Below are 21540 nucleotides of genomic sequence, written 5' to 3'. Positions count from 1 at the left end.
GGGACAATGTTCATTTTCCAAAGCAAACTACAAGCAAAGGAGAACTAAGAAAAAATTGGAGTTTCCACATTTACCATGACGGTTTATGCACATTTCTCAGTGAATCACACCAAACCCTTACTAAAGATAAAAGAAGTATAGAAACTTCATAGCAGAGGGATCTTGCAGAAAGCACCTGAACCAATGAACGTCAGGTGTAATGGGACAAATCATTACCAGGTGACTGAAGCACACAAGACACATTATCCCTACTGTGTGGTATTCTGGGCGAAAATACATAAGAAAACCATAATCTGAAACGATCATGAAAAAATGTCAGTTTTATGCAAATTTCAGTCCACATATACCTCCCATGTTCTCTGACTCTAATAGTGTAATTAAATAGTCTTTCTTATCAATACTGTATATTGAGATTTTATTATTTATTTTTTTTCGGTACGCGGGCCTCTCACTGTTGTGGCCTCTCCCGTTGCGGAGCACAGGCTCTGGACGCGCAGGCTCAGCGGCCATGGCTCACGGGCCCAGCCGCTCCGCGGCATGTGGGATCTTCCCGGACCGGGGCACGAACCCGTGTCCCCTGCATCGGCAGGCAGACTCTCAACCACCGCGCCACCAGGGAAGCCTGTATATTGAGATTTGAGAGCAAATCTCTCCTACTTTTTTTTTCCCCTACGACTTTGAGTTATCTGGACCACTAATGCCATCCCACTTAAAAGTGTGTTAAGGGCTTCCCTGGTGGCGCAGTGGTTGAGAGTCCGCCTGCCGATGCAGGGGACACGGGTTCGTGCCCCGGTCCGGGAAGATCCCACATGCCGCGGAGCGGCTGGGCCCGTGAGCCATGGCCGCTGAACCTGCGCATCCGGAGCCTGTGCTCCGCAACGGGAGAGGCCACAACAGTGAGAGGCCCGCGTACCGAAAAAAAAAAAAAAAAAAAAGTGCGTTAATCCTGTGGTGCTAAGTTGATGTTGCATTCAGACGTACATTAATCATTCCACTTTCCCCTTCTTTACTAATATCTCAACATCTGAAATTATCCCAGAGGGAGTTTGGGATATTAATGCCTTCCCATGTTGATCTTTCATAAATGGAATAATTTGAACAGTTGAAGGTCGTTAATTCATGGTGAGAAAGGAATGATTTCAATAGTTGAAGGTCGTTAATTCATGGTGAGAATTCTCCATGCCCTGTAGGGAGCCTGGATGCAGACAATGGGGAAAAGGCTCTGGAACACAGGGGAGAAGTATTGTAAAGAGCTGACTATCATAAGAAGGAAAAAACAAGTAGCTGAAAACAACCTTGCTAGGCAGGAACATCAGAAGTAGAAAATGAAACGTTTGCAGGTTCTCAATCCATGACATTTCAGGAGAAAAAGCAGACACGGCCTCTGACCCAGGACAGGACGTTTACCTGAGCTGCCATCTTCTCCTCTTCTTCCTCCTGCTCTGGGTTGTTTTCTCATCGGTATTATGTTGAGGAATCAGGGCAGCATCTTGAGAATATACCTTCTGTGGCGTCAGCACAGCTCCTTCACCTGTTCCCACCACGCCCACAGGCAAAAGGACCTTGAAACGCTGATATGCCAACCTTTTGAAAAAGAGAGATTCAGGAACAATGAGCTCCTTCATGGAGACCAAACTGTGCGGTTTCTCTTTCCTGTCTACGTGTGCTCTCCCCTACACACAGGCCCCAAAACTCTGCTACAGCAGAGCGTAAGTGGGCTACACGGCCCTACCCCTTCCAATCCCATGTAGAAGAGACACTGATGCCTCCTCAAAGGCAAAAGGACGAAAGACTGGAAGAAACGCCCACCAATGAACCCAGCAGCCCTCGCGCTTAAACAGGGCCTAACCTTAGAATCACCTGGAGTTAAAACAATGCAGATGCTCCCACGCAGATTGATAGACTCTGTGGGGAGGGCACAGGTGATGTTATTGCTAAATACTCATCATGTAATACTAGTGGGAAACTGCATGGGAGCCACGTAGCAAACATTTCTTCCAAAGATTTAAAGTGCTTACAAATTTGGGGGGAATCAGGGCCCCACTCTAGATTATGATTCTCCTGTGAAGCTTATGAAATGGCATCTTTAACAAGTTTGTTGTTGGTGCAGATGTTACTCCTCAGACCCGTATCCAGTAGCACTGAGCTAGAGCTATCAGGTAGAGCGCACCTGAGACCACTGAGTAGCATGAAAGTTTGGGTTAAGAACTTCCAGAAGTGCAGGTTCCCTGGGCCTGATTCCTAGGGGCTGAGCCCCTCCTGGAATAGATGTGGCCTTGCTGTTGCCTACGGGAGAGGCTGCTGGGTTGGTGGAAATCACATGGTGGGTTTAGGGTTGTGTGAGGGGTGGCCCGTAGAAATCCACCCAAAGGTACCCTTAGTCCTCAGATCCTTTAGCCCCCTCTCCTCTCAGGGCCCACTTGACCCACAGGACTACCTGAGAGCAGGGCATGACCACCTGTCCTCAGGTGAGCTGAGACTCCCTACCCCCAAAGATCCAGAGCATGAAGTTGTTTGCATCACAGATTTGTTTGAAAATAAACCAAAGGCAGCAACGGAGGGTGGATTAACATTTTGTGTTGAGAATGGACAGAAGCCTTTGAAAATGATGCCATGAATGCATATTTGATGATTCACAAAGGAAGTCGTGATCTATGTTAATAAAGCACATTATAACTGAATCAACAGATCAGAATTTTTTGTTTACTGTGTGTCAATGTGTGCGTGTTATAAATTGTGATGCCAGAGTCTGTTCTCTCCCACCCATCCCCCTTACATATTTATACTTTCTCACATCTTTAAAGTGCACTGATTAAGGTAAAAATTAGAGAAAAGCATATCGCTCTTTTCAAATATTCTTTGAGAATATTGAAGCTTTTAACTTATTTATTTAAAAATTTTAAATTTTTTATACAATTTTTAAAGGTTACTGTCCATTTACAGTTATTATAAAATATTGGCTATTCCCCCGGGTTGTACAATACATCTCTGAGCCTATCTTACACCCAATAGTTTGTACCTCCCACCTCAACACTGGTCACCACTAGTTTGTTCTCTGTATCTGTGAGTTTGTTTCTTCTTTGTTGTATTCACTCATCTGTTGTATTTTTTAGATTCCACATAAGTGACATCATACAGTATTTTCCTTTCTCTGTGACTTATTTCACCTAGCATAATGCCCTCCAAGTCCATCCATGTTGCTGCAAATCACATTTTTTCATGGTTGAGTAGTATTGTGTTGTACATACATACCACATCTTCTTTAACCATCTGTTGATGGACACTTAGGTTACAATCTTGGCAACTGTAAATAGTGCTGCTATGAACACTAGGGTGCATTTAACTTTTTGAAATAGTGTTTTTGGGTGGTTTTTTTTTGTATATACACCCAGGAATAGAATCGCTGGGTCACATGGTAGTTCTATTTTTAGTTTTTTGCATCTTTCAGTATATCCCAATAAGTGTTTCATGCTCCACATACCAGTGTATTTGAACTTTTAAGTGATTTTTAAAAGAGGCTTTTTTTTTCCTTTGGCCATGCGGCTTGTGGTATATTAGTTCCCCAGCCAGGGATTGAACCCAGGTCACAGCAGTGAAAGCACCAAGTCCTAACCACTGGACCACCCGGGAACTCCCAAATAAATTAGACTTTAAAATAAGGACTGTTAAAAGAGACAAAGGAGGACACTACATAATGATCAAGGGATCAATCCAAGAAGATATAACAATTGTAAGTATTTATGCACCCAACATAGGAGCACCTAAATACATAAAGCAAATATTAACTGACATAAAGGGAGAAATTGACAGTAACACAATAAAAGTAGGGAACTTTAAAACCCCACTTATAACAATGGACACATCATCCAGACAGAAAATCAATTAGGAAACACTGGCCTTAAATGACACATTAGACTAGATGGATATGTATAGCACATTCCATCCCAAAGCGACAGAATACACTTCCTTTTCAACTGCACATGGAACTTTCTCCAGGATAGATCACATGCGAGACCTCAAAACAACCCCCAGTAAATTTAAGAAAATTGAAGTCATATCAAGTATCTTTTCCAAACACAATGCTGTGAGACTACAAATGCTGTGAGATTTTGATCACTGAAGAAATCAAACAGGAGATTAAAAAATACCTAGAAACAAATGAAAATGAAAGCACAACAATCCAACTCCATGGGACACAGCAAAAGCAGTTCTAAAAGGCAAGTTTACAGTGACACAAGTTACCAGGAAACAAGAAAAATCTCAAATGTACCACCTAACCTTACACCCAAAGGAGTGAGAAAAGGAACAAAGCTCCAAGTTTGTAAAATAAAATTTAAAAAACCATAAAGATTAGAGCAGAAATAAATAAAATAGAGATTAAAAATCGATAGAAAAGATCAATGAAACTAAGAGCTGGTTCTTTGAAAAGATAAACAAAATTTAGCAAGACTCATCAAGGAAAAGAAAAGACTCAAAAAGAAAAAGAAACACCAATGAGCATAAGACTACCATGAACAATTATATGCTAATAAAATGGACAACCTAGAAAAAATGGAGAAATTCCTAGAAACGTACAATCTACCAAGACTGAATGAGGAAGAAATAGAAAATATAATCAAATTACCAGTAACGAAATTGAATCAGTTATTAAAAAACAAAAAGACCTTCCAACAAATGAAAGTCCAGGCAGATGGCTTCACAAGTGAATTCTACCAAACATTTAGAGAACAGTTAACACCTGTTCTCCAACTATTCAAAAAAATGGCAGAGGAAATTGCAGAGTCAGGAATTATAGGGTTGGGGGAAATGGGTGCAGGGTCGTGAGGAAACTAAGGACACTAGATAACTGACGACTAGAACATTTGAGGGCATTAGACATACAGGACATGAGACATGGGCTGAAGTCACTGGAAGGAGAGGAGGATAAAGGGCAAGAGAGAAGGAGGGTATGAAGGATAAAAGGCTTGGGAGCAGTAGAAGGGGAGGAGGTTGGGCTGAGAGCTCTGGAATCTGGGGGATAGAGGTTTCATGGGGATGGAGGTCTAAAATGCACAGGATGGACATGGGAGAGCAATAAAGAAGCCTAGAAGGGGAAGAATTCCTTATAGAGATATTTAAAGGTCACAGAGGCAGAGAGACTGAGGTCACAATGAGGAATAGAGGATGGTGGACTTGAGGGATGGAGGAGGGTGATGGTAGTTGCAGCAGGTGGATTAAGGGTCACTAACTTTTTCTCCTATTCACTAATTCCATGATTTGCATTCAAATCATAACCTAATTGTGAATAGTTTCTAGTTTGAGACCTTGAGGTAATAACCTTGCTTACATAAAATACTTGTGATAATCCCTTCAAATGAATACACACTAAAGGATTAGAGAAAAAAAATTGAGTGAACAATGACACAGTGTTTCTTCTCTCCTTTAGGGACACCGGATGCAAGGTGTGACCATGGAGGGCTCACATGGAAGCCACCAGAATGAAATGGGTTCTGCCTAGCACCTGAATGGTCCTGGAAGTGGAATCTCCCCCTGGAAGCTGCAGATAAGAACCTATGCCTCAGGAGACCCTGATTTTTGACCTTGTAAGACCGTAAACAGAAAGCCCAGCCAAGACCACTGGATTTCTAACTTATGAACCGTAGAATGTTTTCTAAACTGCTAAGTGTGTGGTCATACGTTACGGCAGTGATAGAAAACTATTACACATAAGGACAAATTTAATTATAAAATAATAAACATTATAAAATATGAAACTATAAAATAGTTAAACAAAATCAAGTAAAAATGCACATTAATTAACCACCCCCAGAAGCAATAAAATTTTATCTCCATGTAACATCATCAGTTCCAAATATATCCTCCTTCCTATGCAATTTCCATGTGTAAAAAACTACATTTGAATTTGTATAATATACATCCATACACACACAAACACTAAAATATTATGTACATGCTTCAATACTGACATACATATTGTCAAATCAAACTTTCTGTCAATCAAACTGCTTTCCTTAACTAATGATATATGAAGGTGTTATTTTCTCACCAGTAGAAATGGATCTCCTGCATTCCCCAAAACACAGCATCATATTCCATGGTAATTATGAATAAAAAGCCTTTACTGAAACCCTCCTTAGTTATGCATTTACATAGACGCATCTGTTTTTGTCCTGCTATCACAGAATGTGGATCTCTGATTTCTACACATGTGGCTTACCTGGATAGTTCTGGGACATGAAACCGTTGCACCAACGTGACTGTGCATTTCTACGTTAGGTGGACAATTGCTAAATCACCTTGCAAATGGATGAAAAGTGTAATATCCCACCTACTGTGTTTCCAGTGTTAAAGTAATTAAACAAGGAGGCCATTAGGCTGAGATGACTCTCATACTTTGGTAGTCTATTTAAGCAAACAAAACTTAATTCAGAGTCAAGGCACGTTAATCTGAGAACATAAATTAAGAACAACCAGTCACACACTACCAGCAAGGCTTTCCCAAACCAAGGTGACTGGTTAAGATACAATCAATTATTATCCTTGCTTTGATGTGGTGTCTTCTTTAGAAAAACCCCTCTCTGAGTTCCTACAGATAAAGTGCTCCTAACCACCTTTGATTTGAGGCTGCTGGAACTGAACAGAGGTCGGCTCAAATGAACACTTGAAAACTGGAATGCTCGTAAATTAACATTTTAACACACAGGGCCGCATTTCATTTTGAGCACTTTCCTCATCTAGTCCCTAAACACCTCGCTCAGGTGCAGCGTGGCCTGAGGACTCAGGGTGAAGTCTCTCCCCGCTTCTCCCTGCCCCCACTCACTCACGCCAACAACACACCAGCACAGCTGTGCCCTCACTTGACCAGACTGCACCCTTGATAGTAACACCACACTGCCTGCACCGGCAGAGTCTCCCACCACGTGCTGAGCAGTGCACAGAGGACTTCTGGCACACACCCGCCCCTCCCAGGGCCAAAACATCCTTCACCAGCCCAGGGCTCAAGATCGCCAGCCTTGAATTCCATTTTAATGGTGCCCACACACCTGAGTTCGCAGTTCAGGCAAGCTGGTACCACAATCTGTAGCACAGACCAGTTCTCCCTCTGACCTGTGTTGTTCCCCCTGGGGTTTTTAGCCTCTTCTTTAGCCCAAACCTTCACACAGGCACACACAGGGAATGCAGGTGAAACTCATAAGGACTTGAATCTAGTACCTCTAACAATGCATACGACCCAAGAGCAGGCTGGAATCAGGGACTGGCCACCCAGAATCACCCTGAGTAATACAAACGCATAAGGCGCCGGTCAGTCCCACCTCTAGAGCAGCCCATCCGATGCCACAAATTCCTGTTTCATGCTTCGGGCTTAACATTGTGGGAACAGCTCTGCTGCTTCAGAATTCCCACCCAAAATATAGTCCCTCTTTCAAAATCAGACTTGCAGAGCATAATAGTGAATGTCAGTTCATTCTGTTTAAAATGACCACTTAGGGAATTCCCTAGCAGTGCAGTGGTTAGGACTCCGAGCTCTCACTGCCAGGCCCCAGGTTCAATACCTGGTTGGGGAACTAAGATCCCACAAGCCATGCAGCCAAACCCCCACCCAAAACAAAAATAAATAAATTAATTAAATGTCCACTTAAGCAACCAAAAAAAAAAGTCCTGCCATGGCTCTGCCTTTGGTCATGCTTTTTAGAGCAGCTCAGAGACCAGAGTTCCTGAAAACTCTGCCACCTTTGTGAATGGACCTGGCATTCACAATTTTTGATACTCAGACTCAGATAAAGGAGAGCAAAAGACTTAAAATTTGGTGGGTAGATTTTATCTTTATCATCAGTGATAATGAACGAAAAGAGAAAAAGATCATCTCTACTCCCAGAAAGGCAAGCCCGACATCTAAATCCTCCTGGGAAAGATGAACATAGAATCCCCACTTCCCAGCAGATTACGACAGTCAACTCTCATAATGTGAGGATGTTAGCACAGTGTCTTGAACACAGCGCATCCCCACATGCCTGTGAGCATATAGTAGGTCCTCATGAAACATTCCTTTCGTGAATGAATAAATGTTGTTTCCCCGTAACAGTGTTGCTCAGACCCCACTGCTTTCTCTAGTCCCCACTCAATTTGGAAGTGGTGAGCAGAGAATGTCATCTTTTCAGAAGTTGTGAGTGGTCTTCACTGGGAACAAGCCGTATTTGTGTTCAGATAGGGTGGTTGGGTGTAAGGCACTCAAGTGCTTCCTTGATTTCTCTAGATTAATGCTGGGGGAAATGAGGTCTGGGAGAAGCAACTTCAGTGGTCGCTCAAAGTGCAAATTAAGGACCTCCATCCCAGACTTGGAAAGTCATAACCTCTGAGTGTGGGCCCCAGTATCTGTTTTTAATGGGATCCGTAAGTGATTCGTATAGACGTGAAATTCCGATGAGCAATGTTCCCCAAAGTCATTTTCAGCCTGACTCCCCACTGGGATCATTTGTGTATTTTTTTAGAACTACCACCCCCTGTGTCCTACCCCCATAGCTTCTGTCAATTAGTCTTTGGCAGGGCCCAGGATCTTAATGAAGTGGCCCAGGTTAAACCCCGAGACTGGGTAAACACTGTGAGGCTCCCAGGTTCATTTCTGATGACCTAGTACAGGGTCTGGTCCATGGGGAAGCCTTCTCTACATAGACTTGAATGGGGGACGGTCAGTCTATCTCATGTTCCCAGGGTTATAGTGGAATGTGTACGTGTCTCTAGGAGACGAGTACCTCCAAAGACAAGGGAGGAGAAACTCACATAAACTCCATAAAAGAACCTTGTTATGTGCACAAATTTTCCCAGGTCCCCAAAAGCAATGGAATTTTTAGTCAGAACATGCAGACCCTCAGAGGCCATGGCTCTGATTGGCTCTCACTCTGACTGCCATGGAAGGTCACTGAAGAAAAAGGAAAACCCTTCGAGGATTTAGGAGCAGGATACGAGTGGAGCAGGATAAGTACCTCTGTGACAGCAAGAGACATACAACTGGGCTTCTCAAAATAATTTCCACTGAAGCAGAGCTTCCTCCTTCATCTTTGGACATCACCCCTGTGCTCTCTGCTTTATTCATTCCCACCTACCTGGGTGTATGACTGTTGTCTCCTTTTCTTCACATCCCAGGGCTCTTTCCTTTGCTCAAAAAAGGTGACCAGGTTCAGCTTAGAGACAGCAAGACCTGTTTATTAAAAAAAGGAACATGACTCATCCCAGGAATTCTACACTTTCCAGTCCAGTATTGTGTTCAATAGAGAAGAGAGGACACTGTAGGTTATAGAAAAGTACTTCACCAAATGGTATTTCCTGACAGCCCCTTTAAAACACTTACGAAGCATTTCTAATTTGCAGATCCTTAACTCTACTTCCAAGTACTACTCAATCAAAAATAAGGAATGGATAGCCGATTTTACGATGTGGGCAACAATATCTTGTTTCATTTTATAAACATCTAGAATGATCACTGATCTAGAGTGAAAGATGCAGATCAACTCAAGAAATGAGAATGACAGATGAAACATCGTGAAGACTTTCTTTGCATCAACAAATCCCTGTTTCCTTGAAATGATTTCATTTATTTGTGCTGATTATATTATAGCATTTTAGGATACTTGAACATATACTATAGGACTCTTGTGTTCTTTTCCTGAAGATACAATAAGTCATAAATAAGAGAATTACTGTGAAATGACAGTGGAATAAAAAGGAAATTTATAGAACATTTACTACCAAAAGCCTGAACAAAAATGAGAGGCTTCATTTTCCAAAGCAATCTACAAGTAAAGGGAAATGAAGTAGACAGGGGGAGTATTCGCATGAAATGCAATGGTTTATACACATCTCTCAGTAAATCCCTCCAAGACCCTATTAATGATAATTGGAAAATTATTAGCTTTCCAGTTGAATCTGGCAGACAGCCCCTGAATCAAGTGAACAAAATTAACATCCGTTTTAATGGGACAAATTGCTATCAGCTGACCAATGCACATGGGCTTCATCATCATTGCTGGGATAGTTTTGCAAAAAAGCAAACGGAAAAACATGAATCATACGAACAGGGTTAAGCACATTTAAAACCACATATAACTCTCATGTCCTGTACCCTTGTGTATTTTAAATAGTAAGTCTTTCCTTGAGGCAATTGGGAGCTCTCTTTTTCAGAACTTTGGGTTATTCTGGACCATATAGCAATCAGCTTTATTGGTGCTTTTTCATTATCCTTGTCTGCATAGTCTGATGCTGCAACCAGACAGGACGTATACATCACATATTCTCCTTCTTCACTCATATCCCCGGACCCAACCTCATATTAAGCGGGCATCTTGTGTATCAACACATCCCCAAGTTGATAGGACAAAAAGGGAACATTTTCAACATTTGCACATCAGTAATACGTGGTAGGAATTCTTTATGCTCTAAAGGGAGCCTGGATGGAGAAAAGGAGAGAAGGCGATAGGATGTAAGAGAGGAATATCCTAAAAATCTAACCTTGGCTATCATTAGGAAGAAAAGAAAAGTATTGAAAACAAATTTGTTAGGCAGGACCACCAGAGGTAGAGAAGTAAATGTTTGCAAGTTCTAAATACATGGGATTTCAGCAAGAAAAGGGGACACAGCCGCTGACCTGGGTCACAGATTTTACCTGAGAACCTGCCATTTCTTCCTCTTCCTCCTCCACTTCTAGGTTCCTTTCTCAGGCAATATTATGTAGATATATGGCACCTGTACATCTTTGAGGGCATCAGCACAGCGCCTTCACCTGCTACCTCCACTCTCAGAGGCAGGAGGCCCCTGAAATGCAGAAAGACCACGTTCCCCTCTCCCTTAATACGTGACAGATTCAGGAAGAAATGCGCTCCTACATGGAGACCAAGGATATTCTCCTTCCCTGTTTTCATACGCCCTTCTGTCTCACAGTCAGCCAGGAATGCTGCTACAGCAATGGCGTATGTGGGATGCACGGCCCTGACGCACCCACACAGACTCCATTACATTTCCTTGAACCACAGGCTGGACTCAACTCTCAGTATCTCTACTCAACACAGTTGAGAGTTCATATTTCAAAACCAACGACAAGCAAAGGGAAACTAAAAAGAAATGGCATTACCACATTAACTGAAGTGGATTATGCTCATCCTTCACTATTTCTAAGACCTTTATTAAAGATAAATGGAAAAAACATGAACTTCTCAGCGATGGAATCTCAAAGAAAGCACCTGAACCAGTAAAGGTCAGTGGTCTCAGGTGCGCTCTACCTGATAGCTCTAGCTCAGTGCTACTGGATAGGATGACTGAAGCACAAAGGACACAATATCACTGCTTGGGCATTTTTGGCAAAAATAAGGAAATCATAACCTGAATCGATCATGAAAAATGTCAGTTTTATGCAAATTTCAATCCATATAAACCTCCCATATGCTCTATTCCTAAAAGTTCATGTAAATAGCAAGCCTTTCTTAACAACATATAAATTGCCTCTCCTACTTTTTTTTCAAAACTTTATGAGGGATTCAAGATTACTACGGTCATCCTGTTTATATGTGCAATTTCTCAATCCTGTTTCAAATAGAATATTGTATCCAGATTAAAGTAATCACCACATTTTCACCTACTTCCCTAAAATCCCAACACCTAACTCCATCCCAGTGGGAATCTTGGATGCCAATACTTTCCCTTGTTGATGTCTCACTAAGGGAATATTTTCAATACTTGAAAGTTATTAATTCATGGTGATAATTCTTCATGCTCTATAGGGAGACTGGATGCAGACAGAGGAGAAAAGGCTCTGGGACAGAAGAGAGTATTTTAAAGAGCTGATCGTGACTATCAGAATAAAAAACATAAGTAGTTGAAAACCACCTCACTAGGCAAGAAGTCAGTAGAGACTTAATGATTTGTATGTTCTCAATCCACGGCATTTCAGGAGGAAAAGAGGACGCAGCCTCTGACCCAGGACAGGACGTTTACCTGAGAAGCTGCCATTTTCTCCTCTTCTTCTGCCTGCTCTGGGTCGTTTTCTCATCAATATTATGTTGAGGAATTAGGTCAGCACCTTGAGAATATGCCTTCTGTGGCATCAGCACAGCTCCTTCATCTGTTCCCACCATATCCACAGGCCAAACTTTCAAAGCCGACTTTGAAGTCCTGAAAAGGCCAGTCTCTCCTGTCCTTTGTCTAAGGAGAGAGTCAGGAACAAACAGCTCCTACATGGAGACCAGCTGTGAATTTGTTCTTTGTTGTCAACACATGTTGTCTCCTCATAAATGTCCCAAAATACTGCTAACACAGGGTGTGTGGGCTGCACTAACGTTCCCCTTCCAAACCCCTGTAGAGCAGACTGTTGCTTCTCCTTAGACTAAAGCCTTGCCTCAGCTCTCACAAGTGTACCCAGAAGACCATGTGCTTAACCCTGATCTCTCTTTGGAATCACCTGGAGCACTTAATTAAAGCAACACTGAAGCTCCCACAGGACCAATAGACAGATTCTCTGGGGAGCACACACGTGATGCTAGTTCTTAATACTGATCATGTGATCCTAATGGGAATTCAGTTATATACTGAATATATATATAATCCCTATATATATATATATTTATATATTTATTTTTATTCTTGGCTGCATTGGGTCTTTGTTGCTACACACGGGCTTTCTCTAGTTGTGGTAAGCAGGGGCCACTCTTCGTTGCAGTGCACGGGCTTCTCACTGTGGTGGCTTCTCTTGTTGCGGAGCTCAGGCTCTAGGCGCGCGGGCTTCAGTAGTTGTGGCTCGTGGGCTCAGTAGTTGTGGCTCGCAGGCTCTAGAGTGCAGGCTCAGTAGTTGTGGCGCACGGGCTTAGTTGCTCCACGGCATGTGGGATCTTCCCGGACCAGGGCTCAAACCGGTGTCCCCTGCATTGGCAGGCGAATTCTTAACCACTGCACCACCAGGGAAGCCCAATCCCTGTATATTTTGAATGGCCATCTCACATGCTGTTTCATTTCATGCAGCTTTTCCTACAATTCGGGGTGAGTTTATTTCTAGGAAAATGTATTATTTCAGATAGATAATTGCACAGTCAAGACTCCTCTCTAATCCCCAGATTATTTAAGAGACTTCTGCTTAACACTGCCTAGATTCTGAAGTTCCACTACAAGCATTAATAAAGTGATATTTACATAGGTATTTATATGTTAATCACACGATAATGCATTTACAGTTGTATTATGATTTATTGCTTCTTTTGCAGCATAAAATTGCCTTATATGCCACTCTCTTGTAAATGACAGTTTAATAATTATACTTAGGAATTACAGAGGATGAATAAATTAAAAACTGACCAATGTACAAATACAATCAATTTATATATATCTCACAAGATTAGGAAATTCTCTAATTATTATAAAAAAAAATAAAGGGAGTTCCCTGGTGGGCTAGTGGTTAGGATTTGGCGCTTCCACTGCCACGGCCCAGATTCAACCCCTGGTCATCAGGGAACTAAGATCCCGCAAGCTGTGTGGCATGGCCAAAAAAAAAAAATAAGTCTGGATTCTCTGCAGTTATGAATCAAGAGAATGAAGGGGATTAGAGTCAAGAAACAGATAGTAATCAACGCAGCAGATTTCACCATCCCCCAGCTGGGATTATTAAAAGGAGCCAGAGAAATGTGAAATAGGGAAGAGAGGGTTGCAAAGACACAAAAGAGCTCATCAAGACTGGAATGCTTTGGGTGGCTCTAGATCCAGGGCAGGAGGAATCTAAGGGAGACGTTAGTCCTCTGGATGTGTTGAACCTGCTGCCTGTGCCTATTCAAGATGAAAACCATAGAAACATGGATCAGATCATGAGCACCTAACGTGAAACATCAGGGAATAATAACAGTCCTACAGCCAATAAGATGGTGATTCTGTTATGAAATAAAGCATAAAAGAATCCCAAATCCTTTTTCTGGTAACAAACCTAGCATAGTTAACCACTATGATGTACTTACAAATCTAGTTAGCTGTGTTCTTCCAATAGCTTATGTATATATTTACCTGGTATCCTAACTTGTCATCATAGTTTAAGTTGGTGGTAATTTATTTTATTGAGTACTGATGAGTTTCCATTTAGGTATAAAGATTTATTTCATAGCCCAATATCAATTATGCAAAAGACTTAGAGATTAACTTAATGTAGATGCTCTCATTGCAATACTACAGAAACCTGCCACATGACCAAGTTGGACTTAGTGAACGCAAGACGGGCTTAATATGAGGGCTGTTACAGAAAGACTTCTTTGCTTCTGTGCCTGAACAAAATGTAATTCCACCTAACAGGAATTGTTGAATGTCACAGTGTGCCTTAAAGTAGTTGTTATGAATCACTAATATTAATAAAATTGTGTAGGGTAGAAAAATATCACTAATTTTACATCATATGCTTATCAATTTATTAATGCAAGAGTGAAGTAAAACTATTAGCAATGAGGAGAGATTTGCCTTTTATTTTATTTTAACATACATGATAGTTATGCAAAAATGGAACCTCTCGTGTAAAGTCGGGTGCATTTTATTAAACTGGAGTCATATATTTTTGTTGGTAGACTTTTTAAAACAGAGCAAATATCACAAGATACATTTGAGCCTGACTTCTGTTCTCTGAAACTCATTATTATATATTTATATTTCCTTAAGGCTTGACTCCTTTTCTTCAAGAGGGAAGACCATCTCATCAAAATGAACAGACCATTGACATTTGCAGTAGAAAAAATTCACTGTCTCCATTAAAGCACTTCATACACCCTGAGTTAGAGAACACATTTCTGTTCCAGCAACCACCATTTGGATACATCATTTCTGCACAGGACATAATGGTTTACGTACATTCATCTTACTCTTTATTATAAGCACGTGGTGTTACAGGCATATACCTGCAGTAATCCTGAAAATTTAGTCTCTGATTCCAGTAATTAATATGAACAATAGATTGGTTTCAATCTGTTGAAACCAATTAAGAGTATATTAAAGAGTACGTTAAAAAGTATATTAAAAGATTATATTAAATGTCCGGTTGAAGTGTTACTTGGATTCAACACCAAGAATCCCCTGTGATTTACGGCGAGCGTCATTGCGAATTACACTTAATTACATTCGAAGCATAACGGATTGATGTAGGAACTATAATCTCAATCTCTCTTTGCTAGTTCAGCTCAAGCTTCAGAATTATTTCATCTTCCTGTGTGGCTTTGGCACTGGACCGGAATGAAATTCTGAAGAATCACTTTTTCTGACATGAGCACGTACCTAAATTCCTGATAAGCTTCCTTCCATGGACAGTCATCCTTTCAGACTGAAAGAAAAAATTGTCACCGGACTCCTTTCTGTGCCAGAATGGTGGGCTCAGTGTGGTCAAGACAGCCAGTACTTATGTTGGAAGGCGGCAGTCATAAACCTAGGTGCGTTTTTGTGATTGTGGGACCTCATCTCCCTGCAGTACGGCAAGTATGCAATGAGAGAACAGTTCTGGGGAACGGAGGGTATTTGTGAAAAATTTTACCCTCGTCGTTAATTACCAAAAACTACAACCTCCTAGTCTAGTTATTTCCAAGGAGATTATTGAAGAGTTTTGAGAGACTCCTTTTTTTTTTTTTTACTTTATCCCAAAAGTAAAAGTCAGAGTCTCATGTGAAGGAAGCAGGAATTACTGAGTTGGCTGTGGAAACCGGAAATACACAGGAGCCTGGAAGATCCTATAGAGGCTCAAATCAAAAGTCTGGTGGCACATCAAGGGGAAGGAGAGCTAAACTGAAAGACCTCCCAAATGGCCAAATGTAGATCAACTTGAACAACAAAATAAATGGTAATAAATGTACCGAATGGTAATATAAAATATTCAATAAATACATAGGATTCCATATCAACGTTAGAAAAATAACTATAGAAATGAATGGAGAAGAGAAATATATTCCTTACCTAAAAATGATGACTAATATATGGAGTTATTCCTCTTTTCTAATAGGGAAGCTTATTTTACTCCCCTCGCCCCAGCCCCACGTTGAGTATGAAAAACACTTAGTAATTTCCTGGCAAAGAAGAGAATATGGAAAAGAAAACCACAGTCACTCCACATTGGAGAAACTTGGCAAATACTTTACACAAGTGATTCACCAACTTAATGATAAATTAAGTCAATTATCAAATGATATGACATGATGAGCTATTCTGGAGAAAGGTTCCACATCTCACTTATTCTAATCATGAGGAAAACATATCACAATCTCAACTTCAGGGATATTCTAAGCAGGGCCTCATCAGTATTCCTCACACTTGCCAAGGTCATGAAAAACAAGGAAAGACTGAAAGAGTGTTAATACAGCAGAAGAGACAGAGAACATGTGACGACTATATGTACTGTAGTGTTCTGGACTGGGTCCTGGAAGAGAAGAATGACACAGGGTCAAAACTGGTGAGATCATATATGGAATCTATAAAAACGGTACTGGGGCTTCCCTGGTGGCACAGTGGTTAAGAATCCGCCTGCCAATGCAGGGGACGCGGGTTCGATCCCTGGTCTGGGAAGACCCCACATGCCGTGGAGCAACTAAGCCCGTGTGCCACAACTACTGAGCCTGAGAGCCACAACTATTGAGCCCATGTCCCACAGCTGCTGAAGCCCGTGCGCCTAGAGCCCATGCTCCGCAACAAGAGAAGCCACCACAATAGGAAGCCCGTGCACCGCAACGAAGACCCAACGCAGTCAAAAATAAATAAATAAATAAATAAATAAATTTATATATATTAAAAAAAACAGTACTGATCAACCTAGTGGCAGGGCAGGAATAAAGACGCAGACGTAGAGAACGGACTTGAGGACACAGGCGGGGGGGCGGGGCGGGAGAAGGGGAAGCCGGGACAAGTGAGAGAGTAGCACTGACATATATACACTACCAAATGTAAAATAGATAGCTAGTGGGAAGCTGCTGCATAGCACAGGGAGATCAGCTCGGTGCTTTGTGACGACCTAGAGGGGTGGGATCGGGAGGGTGGGAGGAAGGCTCAAGACGGAGGGGATATGGGGATATATGTATACATATAGCTGATTCACTTTGTTAAACAGCAGAAACTAACACAACATTGTAAAGCAATTATACTCCAATAAAGATATAAAAAAAAACTGGTGAGATGCAAATAAAATCTGGAGTACAGTAATAGTAAAGTAACTAGTTTCCTAGTTTTCACAAATGCAGCATGGTAATATACAAGGGTAACTATAGAGGAAACGGAATGAAAACATATTTGAGACCTCTCTGTTATCTATGCAGCTTTTCTACAATTCTAAAACTATTTCAAAATAAAATATTTACTTAATATTTAAAATTTTATAAAAGTTTATAATTTAATTACAAATAGTTGTATTAACTGATTACCTGTTTGAGTTTATTTCCTTTTTTACTTTATCTGGAAGGCACTTGACCATTTCTTGATTTTCAAAAATAATCAGACTCTTTATTAAACAAAATAGATTCATCTATTCTGCCTTCTATGTTGTTCCAAATTTAATGAAAAACTCCTCTATAACTGTATTTTCCAGGGACTTCCCTGGTGGCGCAGTGGGTAAGGCTCCATGCTCCCAATGCAGGGGGCCCAGGTTCAATCCCTGGTCAGGGAACTAGATCCCACATGCATGCCACAACCAAGAGTTCACATGCCACAACTAAGGAGCCCACGAGCTGCAACTAAGACCCAGGCAACCAAATAAATATTAAAATAAAAGAAATGTATTTTCCAGTTCAGGAGTCCATCTTGAAACCTCTTTCTTGTCAACAAAGGGGATAACACAGGAAAATCTTCCTTCTACAAATTATAAAAGGCCATTTTCCCATACACCAAATCTCTAATGAATTGTGGCCTCCCATGTGCTGTTTTCTTGAAATTCAGTTGAAACATCTTGTGTTCTTTGTAGTGACCCTACGCTCATTTTTCCACTGTTTACTGAAAAGATTTCAGTAAGTTAATCTATCTCAATAAGCATGATATTTCAAAGGTCCACCATTTATGACAGCAAGACACATAAACCTAGGCTTCTCAAAATAATTTCCATTGAAGCAAAGCTTCCTAAATAACATTTTAAAGCCTAGCTTCCTCCTTCATCTTTGGACATCATACCTGTGCTCTCTGCTTTATTCATTCCCGCCTACCTGGGTGTAGGAACTGTTGTCTCCTTTCCTTCACATCCCAGGGCTCTTTCCTTTGCTCAAAACAGGTGACCAGGTTCAGCTTAGAGACAGCAAGAACTGTTTATTAAAAAAAAAGGAACATGACTCATCCCAGGAATTCTACACTTTCCAATACAGGACTGTGTTCAGTAGAGAAGAGAGGACACTATAAGTTATAGAAAATTACTTCACCAAATAGCATTTCCTGACAGCCCCTTTAAAACACTTAGGAAGCATTTCTAATTTGCAGATCCTTAACTCTACTTCCAAGTAGTACTCAATCAAAAATAAGGAATGGATAGCCGATTTTACAATGTGGGCAACAATATCTTATTTCATTTTATAAACATCTAGAATGATCACTGATCTAGAGTGAAAGATGCAGATCAACTCAAGAAATGAGAACAAGATGAAACATCGTGAAGATTTTCTTTGCATCAACAAATCCCTATTTCCTTGAAATGATTTCATTTCTCATTTGTGCTGACTATATAATAGCTTTTTTTTTTTTTTTCCGGTACACGGGCCTCTCACTGTTGTGGCCTCTCCCATTGCAGAGCACAGGCTCCGGACGCGCAGGCTCAGCGGCCATGGCTCACGGGCTCAGCCGCTCCGCGGCATGTGGGATCTCCCTGGACCAGGGCACGAACCCGCGTCCCCTGCATCGGCAGGCGGACTCTCAACCACTGCGCCACCAGAGAAGCCCACCTGTACCTCTTTGAGGACATCAACACAGCCCCTTCATCTGCTATCCCCACTCTCAGAGGCAGGATGACCTTGAAATGCAGAAAAGGCCACACTCTCCTATCCTTTGTCACCTGAGAGATTCAGAAAAAAATGAGTTCCTACGTGGAGACCAAAACATGATTTTCTCCTGTCCTGTTTCCACAGTCAGCCACTAATTCTGCAGCAGCAATGGGGAACGTGGATTGCAGACACCTGACGCACCACACAGGCTCTATTCCCTTTCCTTGAACTGAAGGCTGACCTCAACTCTCACACCACAAAAATATCTGAGAGCCCTCTTGCATAACCTTGGTTTCACCCTGGAACTGCCTGGAACACGTAATTAAAACAAATTTATTTGTAATCTATATAAATTATGTTGTTCCCCTGAAACTATGTTGTACACCTGAATCAAATATAATATTGTAGGTCATGTACATTTCATATTCTTAAACATGTGCTCTCAGGCAGACTCTGTGAAGGAGGTCACAGGTAATAGTAGTAACTGAAACTCGCCACGTCATCTTTATTGTAAGTCTAGAGTGATAAGCACTTATGTAAATCTTGCCTCTCAAACTTTAATATGCATACAAAGCATTCTAGCACCCACGGAAGAAACTGTGATTCTGCAGGCTTGAAGTGGGGCCCGTGAATTGGCAGCTCTAACAAGCTTCTTCCTCGTGCTGCTGCTGCTCCCCAGACCCATTTTTAGTAGCACTAGAGAAAGCAGGCACACCACACCTCAGCCCCTTCCACCAACCACCTTATCTCAAGACAGCTACTGTTGGTTTCACTAAAAGCCACCATCATGGTCTTAAAGGATCCCATGTTTGGCTGGCACTTTAAGGTTTACAGAAGGCTAATAAAGGTTATAACATCTGAAAAAGTCTCTATTTGGAAAACAACATGTATATAGTCATTAGTGCAATGACTACTGAGCATCTACTCTGTGTTTACAAGTAGTTTATGGTGCACTGTTTTGGAAACCTCACAGCTCTTATGGGAGTTAATCTTCATAATACCCTGGGAATTTGGCACTAGGAGGCTCATAATAACCATGAGGGTGTAGATACTGGGATTCACCTTTTTGTCTCTTCTTCTGTTTCCCTATCATTGATTTTTAAAAAACTGTTTGCATACAATAGAAGCTACCTATAGGACTTCCCTGGTGGCGCAGTGGTTAAGAATCCACCTGCCAGTGCAGGGGGCACGGCTTTGAGCCCTGGTCCGGGAAGATCCCACATGCTGCTAAGCCCGTGCGCCACAACTACTGAGGCTGTGCTTTAAAGCCTGCGAGCCACAACTACTGAGCCCACATGCCACAACTACCGAAGCCCAGGAGCCTAGAGCCCATGCTCCACAACAGTGAGAAGCCCTCACACCACAACAAAGAGTAGTCGGCACTCACCGCAACTAGAGAAAACCCCGTGCACAGCAACGAAGACCCAACGCAGTCAAAATAAATAAAATAAATAAATATTTTTTTAAAAAAAGAAGCTACCTATAGGTGGCTGGAGGAATACAGAAAGGAAGGGTGTCTTAGAAGTTCAGAGAGTTTTCATTGTTTTATGTACACTTTTATTTCCTTCCTAATATGGTAAAGTTTTAGGTTTATAAGTAAAAGCCAATCAGTTTTCCTAACTGGCTGTATTTTTATAGTTCCATCAGCAGTACATGGTAATTTTAACTCCTCCCCATTCTCAGATATATGTCTACGTATAGCTGATTCACTTTGCTTTACAGCAGAAACACAACATTGTAAAGCAACTACATTCCAATAAAAATTTTTAAAAAATTCCTCCCCATTCTCAGTAAAATTTGATGTTACCAATTTTTGTTTTATTTTTGTATTTAATTTAGGCATCTAGAAATTTGACATGTCATCCTATTATTGTTTCCCTGGTGTCTAGCAGAAATAAATAAAAAATGTGATATAGAGGATGAATATTATTCAGCCTGGAAAAAAAAAAAAGGACATCCTTCCATTTGAGACAACATGAATGAACCTGAAAGACATTATACTAAGTGGAATAAGCCAACACAGAAAGGAAAATACTGTATTATCTCAATTATATGTGGAATTATACTGAAGACCAGCTCATAAAACAGCAGAATCTTGACTGTCTGGAACTTGCTATGGGGGAGACAGGAGATGCTGCTCAAATGGTACCAAAATTCAGTTATGCAGGATGAATGAATTCTGGAAATCTAAGTACAGCCTGGTGAAACAATTATAGGGTATATTATACTTGAGATTTGCTAGGAGAGTGTATTCAAGTGTTCTCACCAGCAAAAAATGGAAGTAAGTGAGATGACAGGTATGTTAATTAGCTTGAATGTGGTAATCATTTCACAACATACATGTTTATTTACATTTTTGAACTTGTACAAATACTGGATCTGCAGAAATGGAAAGCAGGGTGCCAGATGACATGGCTTATGAAGTGCAGGATTTAATGAGAAATTAAGACTCCAAGCAGAAATTAACACAACATTGTAAATCAACTACACTTCTATTAAAAAAAAAAAAAAAAAGACTTGGGGACTTCCCTGGAGGTCCAGTGGGTAAGACTCTGTGCTCCCAGTGCAGGTGGCCCGGGTTTGATCCCCGCTCGGGGAACTAGAT

At 41.2% G+C, this 21540-nt stretch overlaps 1 long non-coding RNA gene across 1 annotated transcript; it reads right to left on the bottom strand.

The window, feature by feature from the left end:
- Positions 1-894: 894 nt before the first annotated feature.
- LOC117195870 (uncharacterized) lies at positions 895-16538 on the bottom strand. The gene is made up of 3 exons (XR_007479637.1): positions 11983-16538; positions 9102-10806; positions 895-1584 (listed from the first exon to the last, which is right to left on the bottom strand). It is a non-coding gene; the product is annotated as an uncharacterized LOC117195870 (long non-coding RNA).
- Between the last annotated feature and the right edge of the window lie 5002 nt (positions 16539-21540).

This window comes from Orcinus orca, chromosome 10 (genome assembly GCF_937001465.1).
Source record: "Orcinus orca chromosome 10, mOrcOrc1.1, whole genome shotgun sequence".
Classification (NCBI taxonomy): Eukaryota; Metazoa; Chordata; class Mammalia; order Artiodactyla; family Delphinidae; genus Orcinus; species Orcinus orca.
This window is presented reverse-complemented; position numbering and strand designations above follow the sequence as displayed.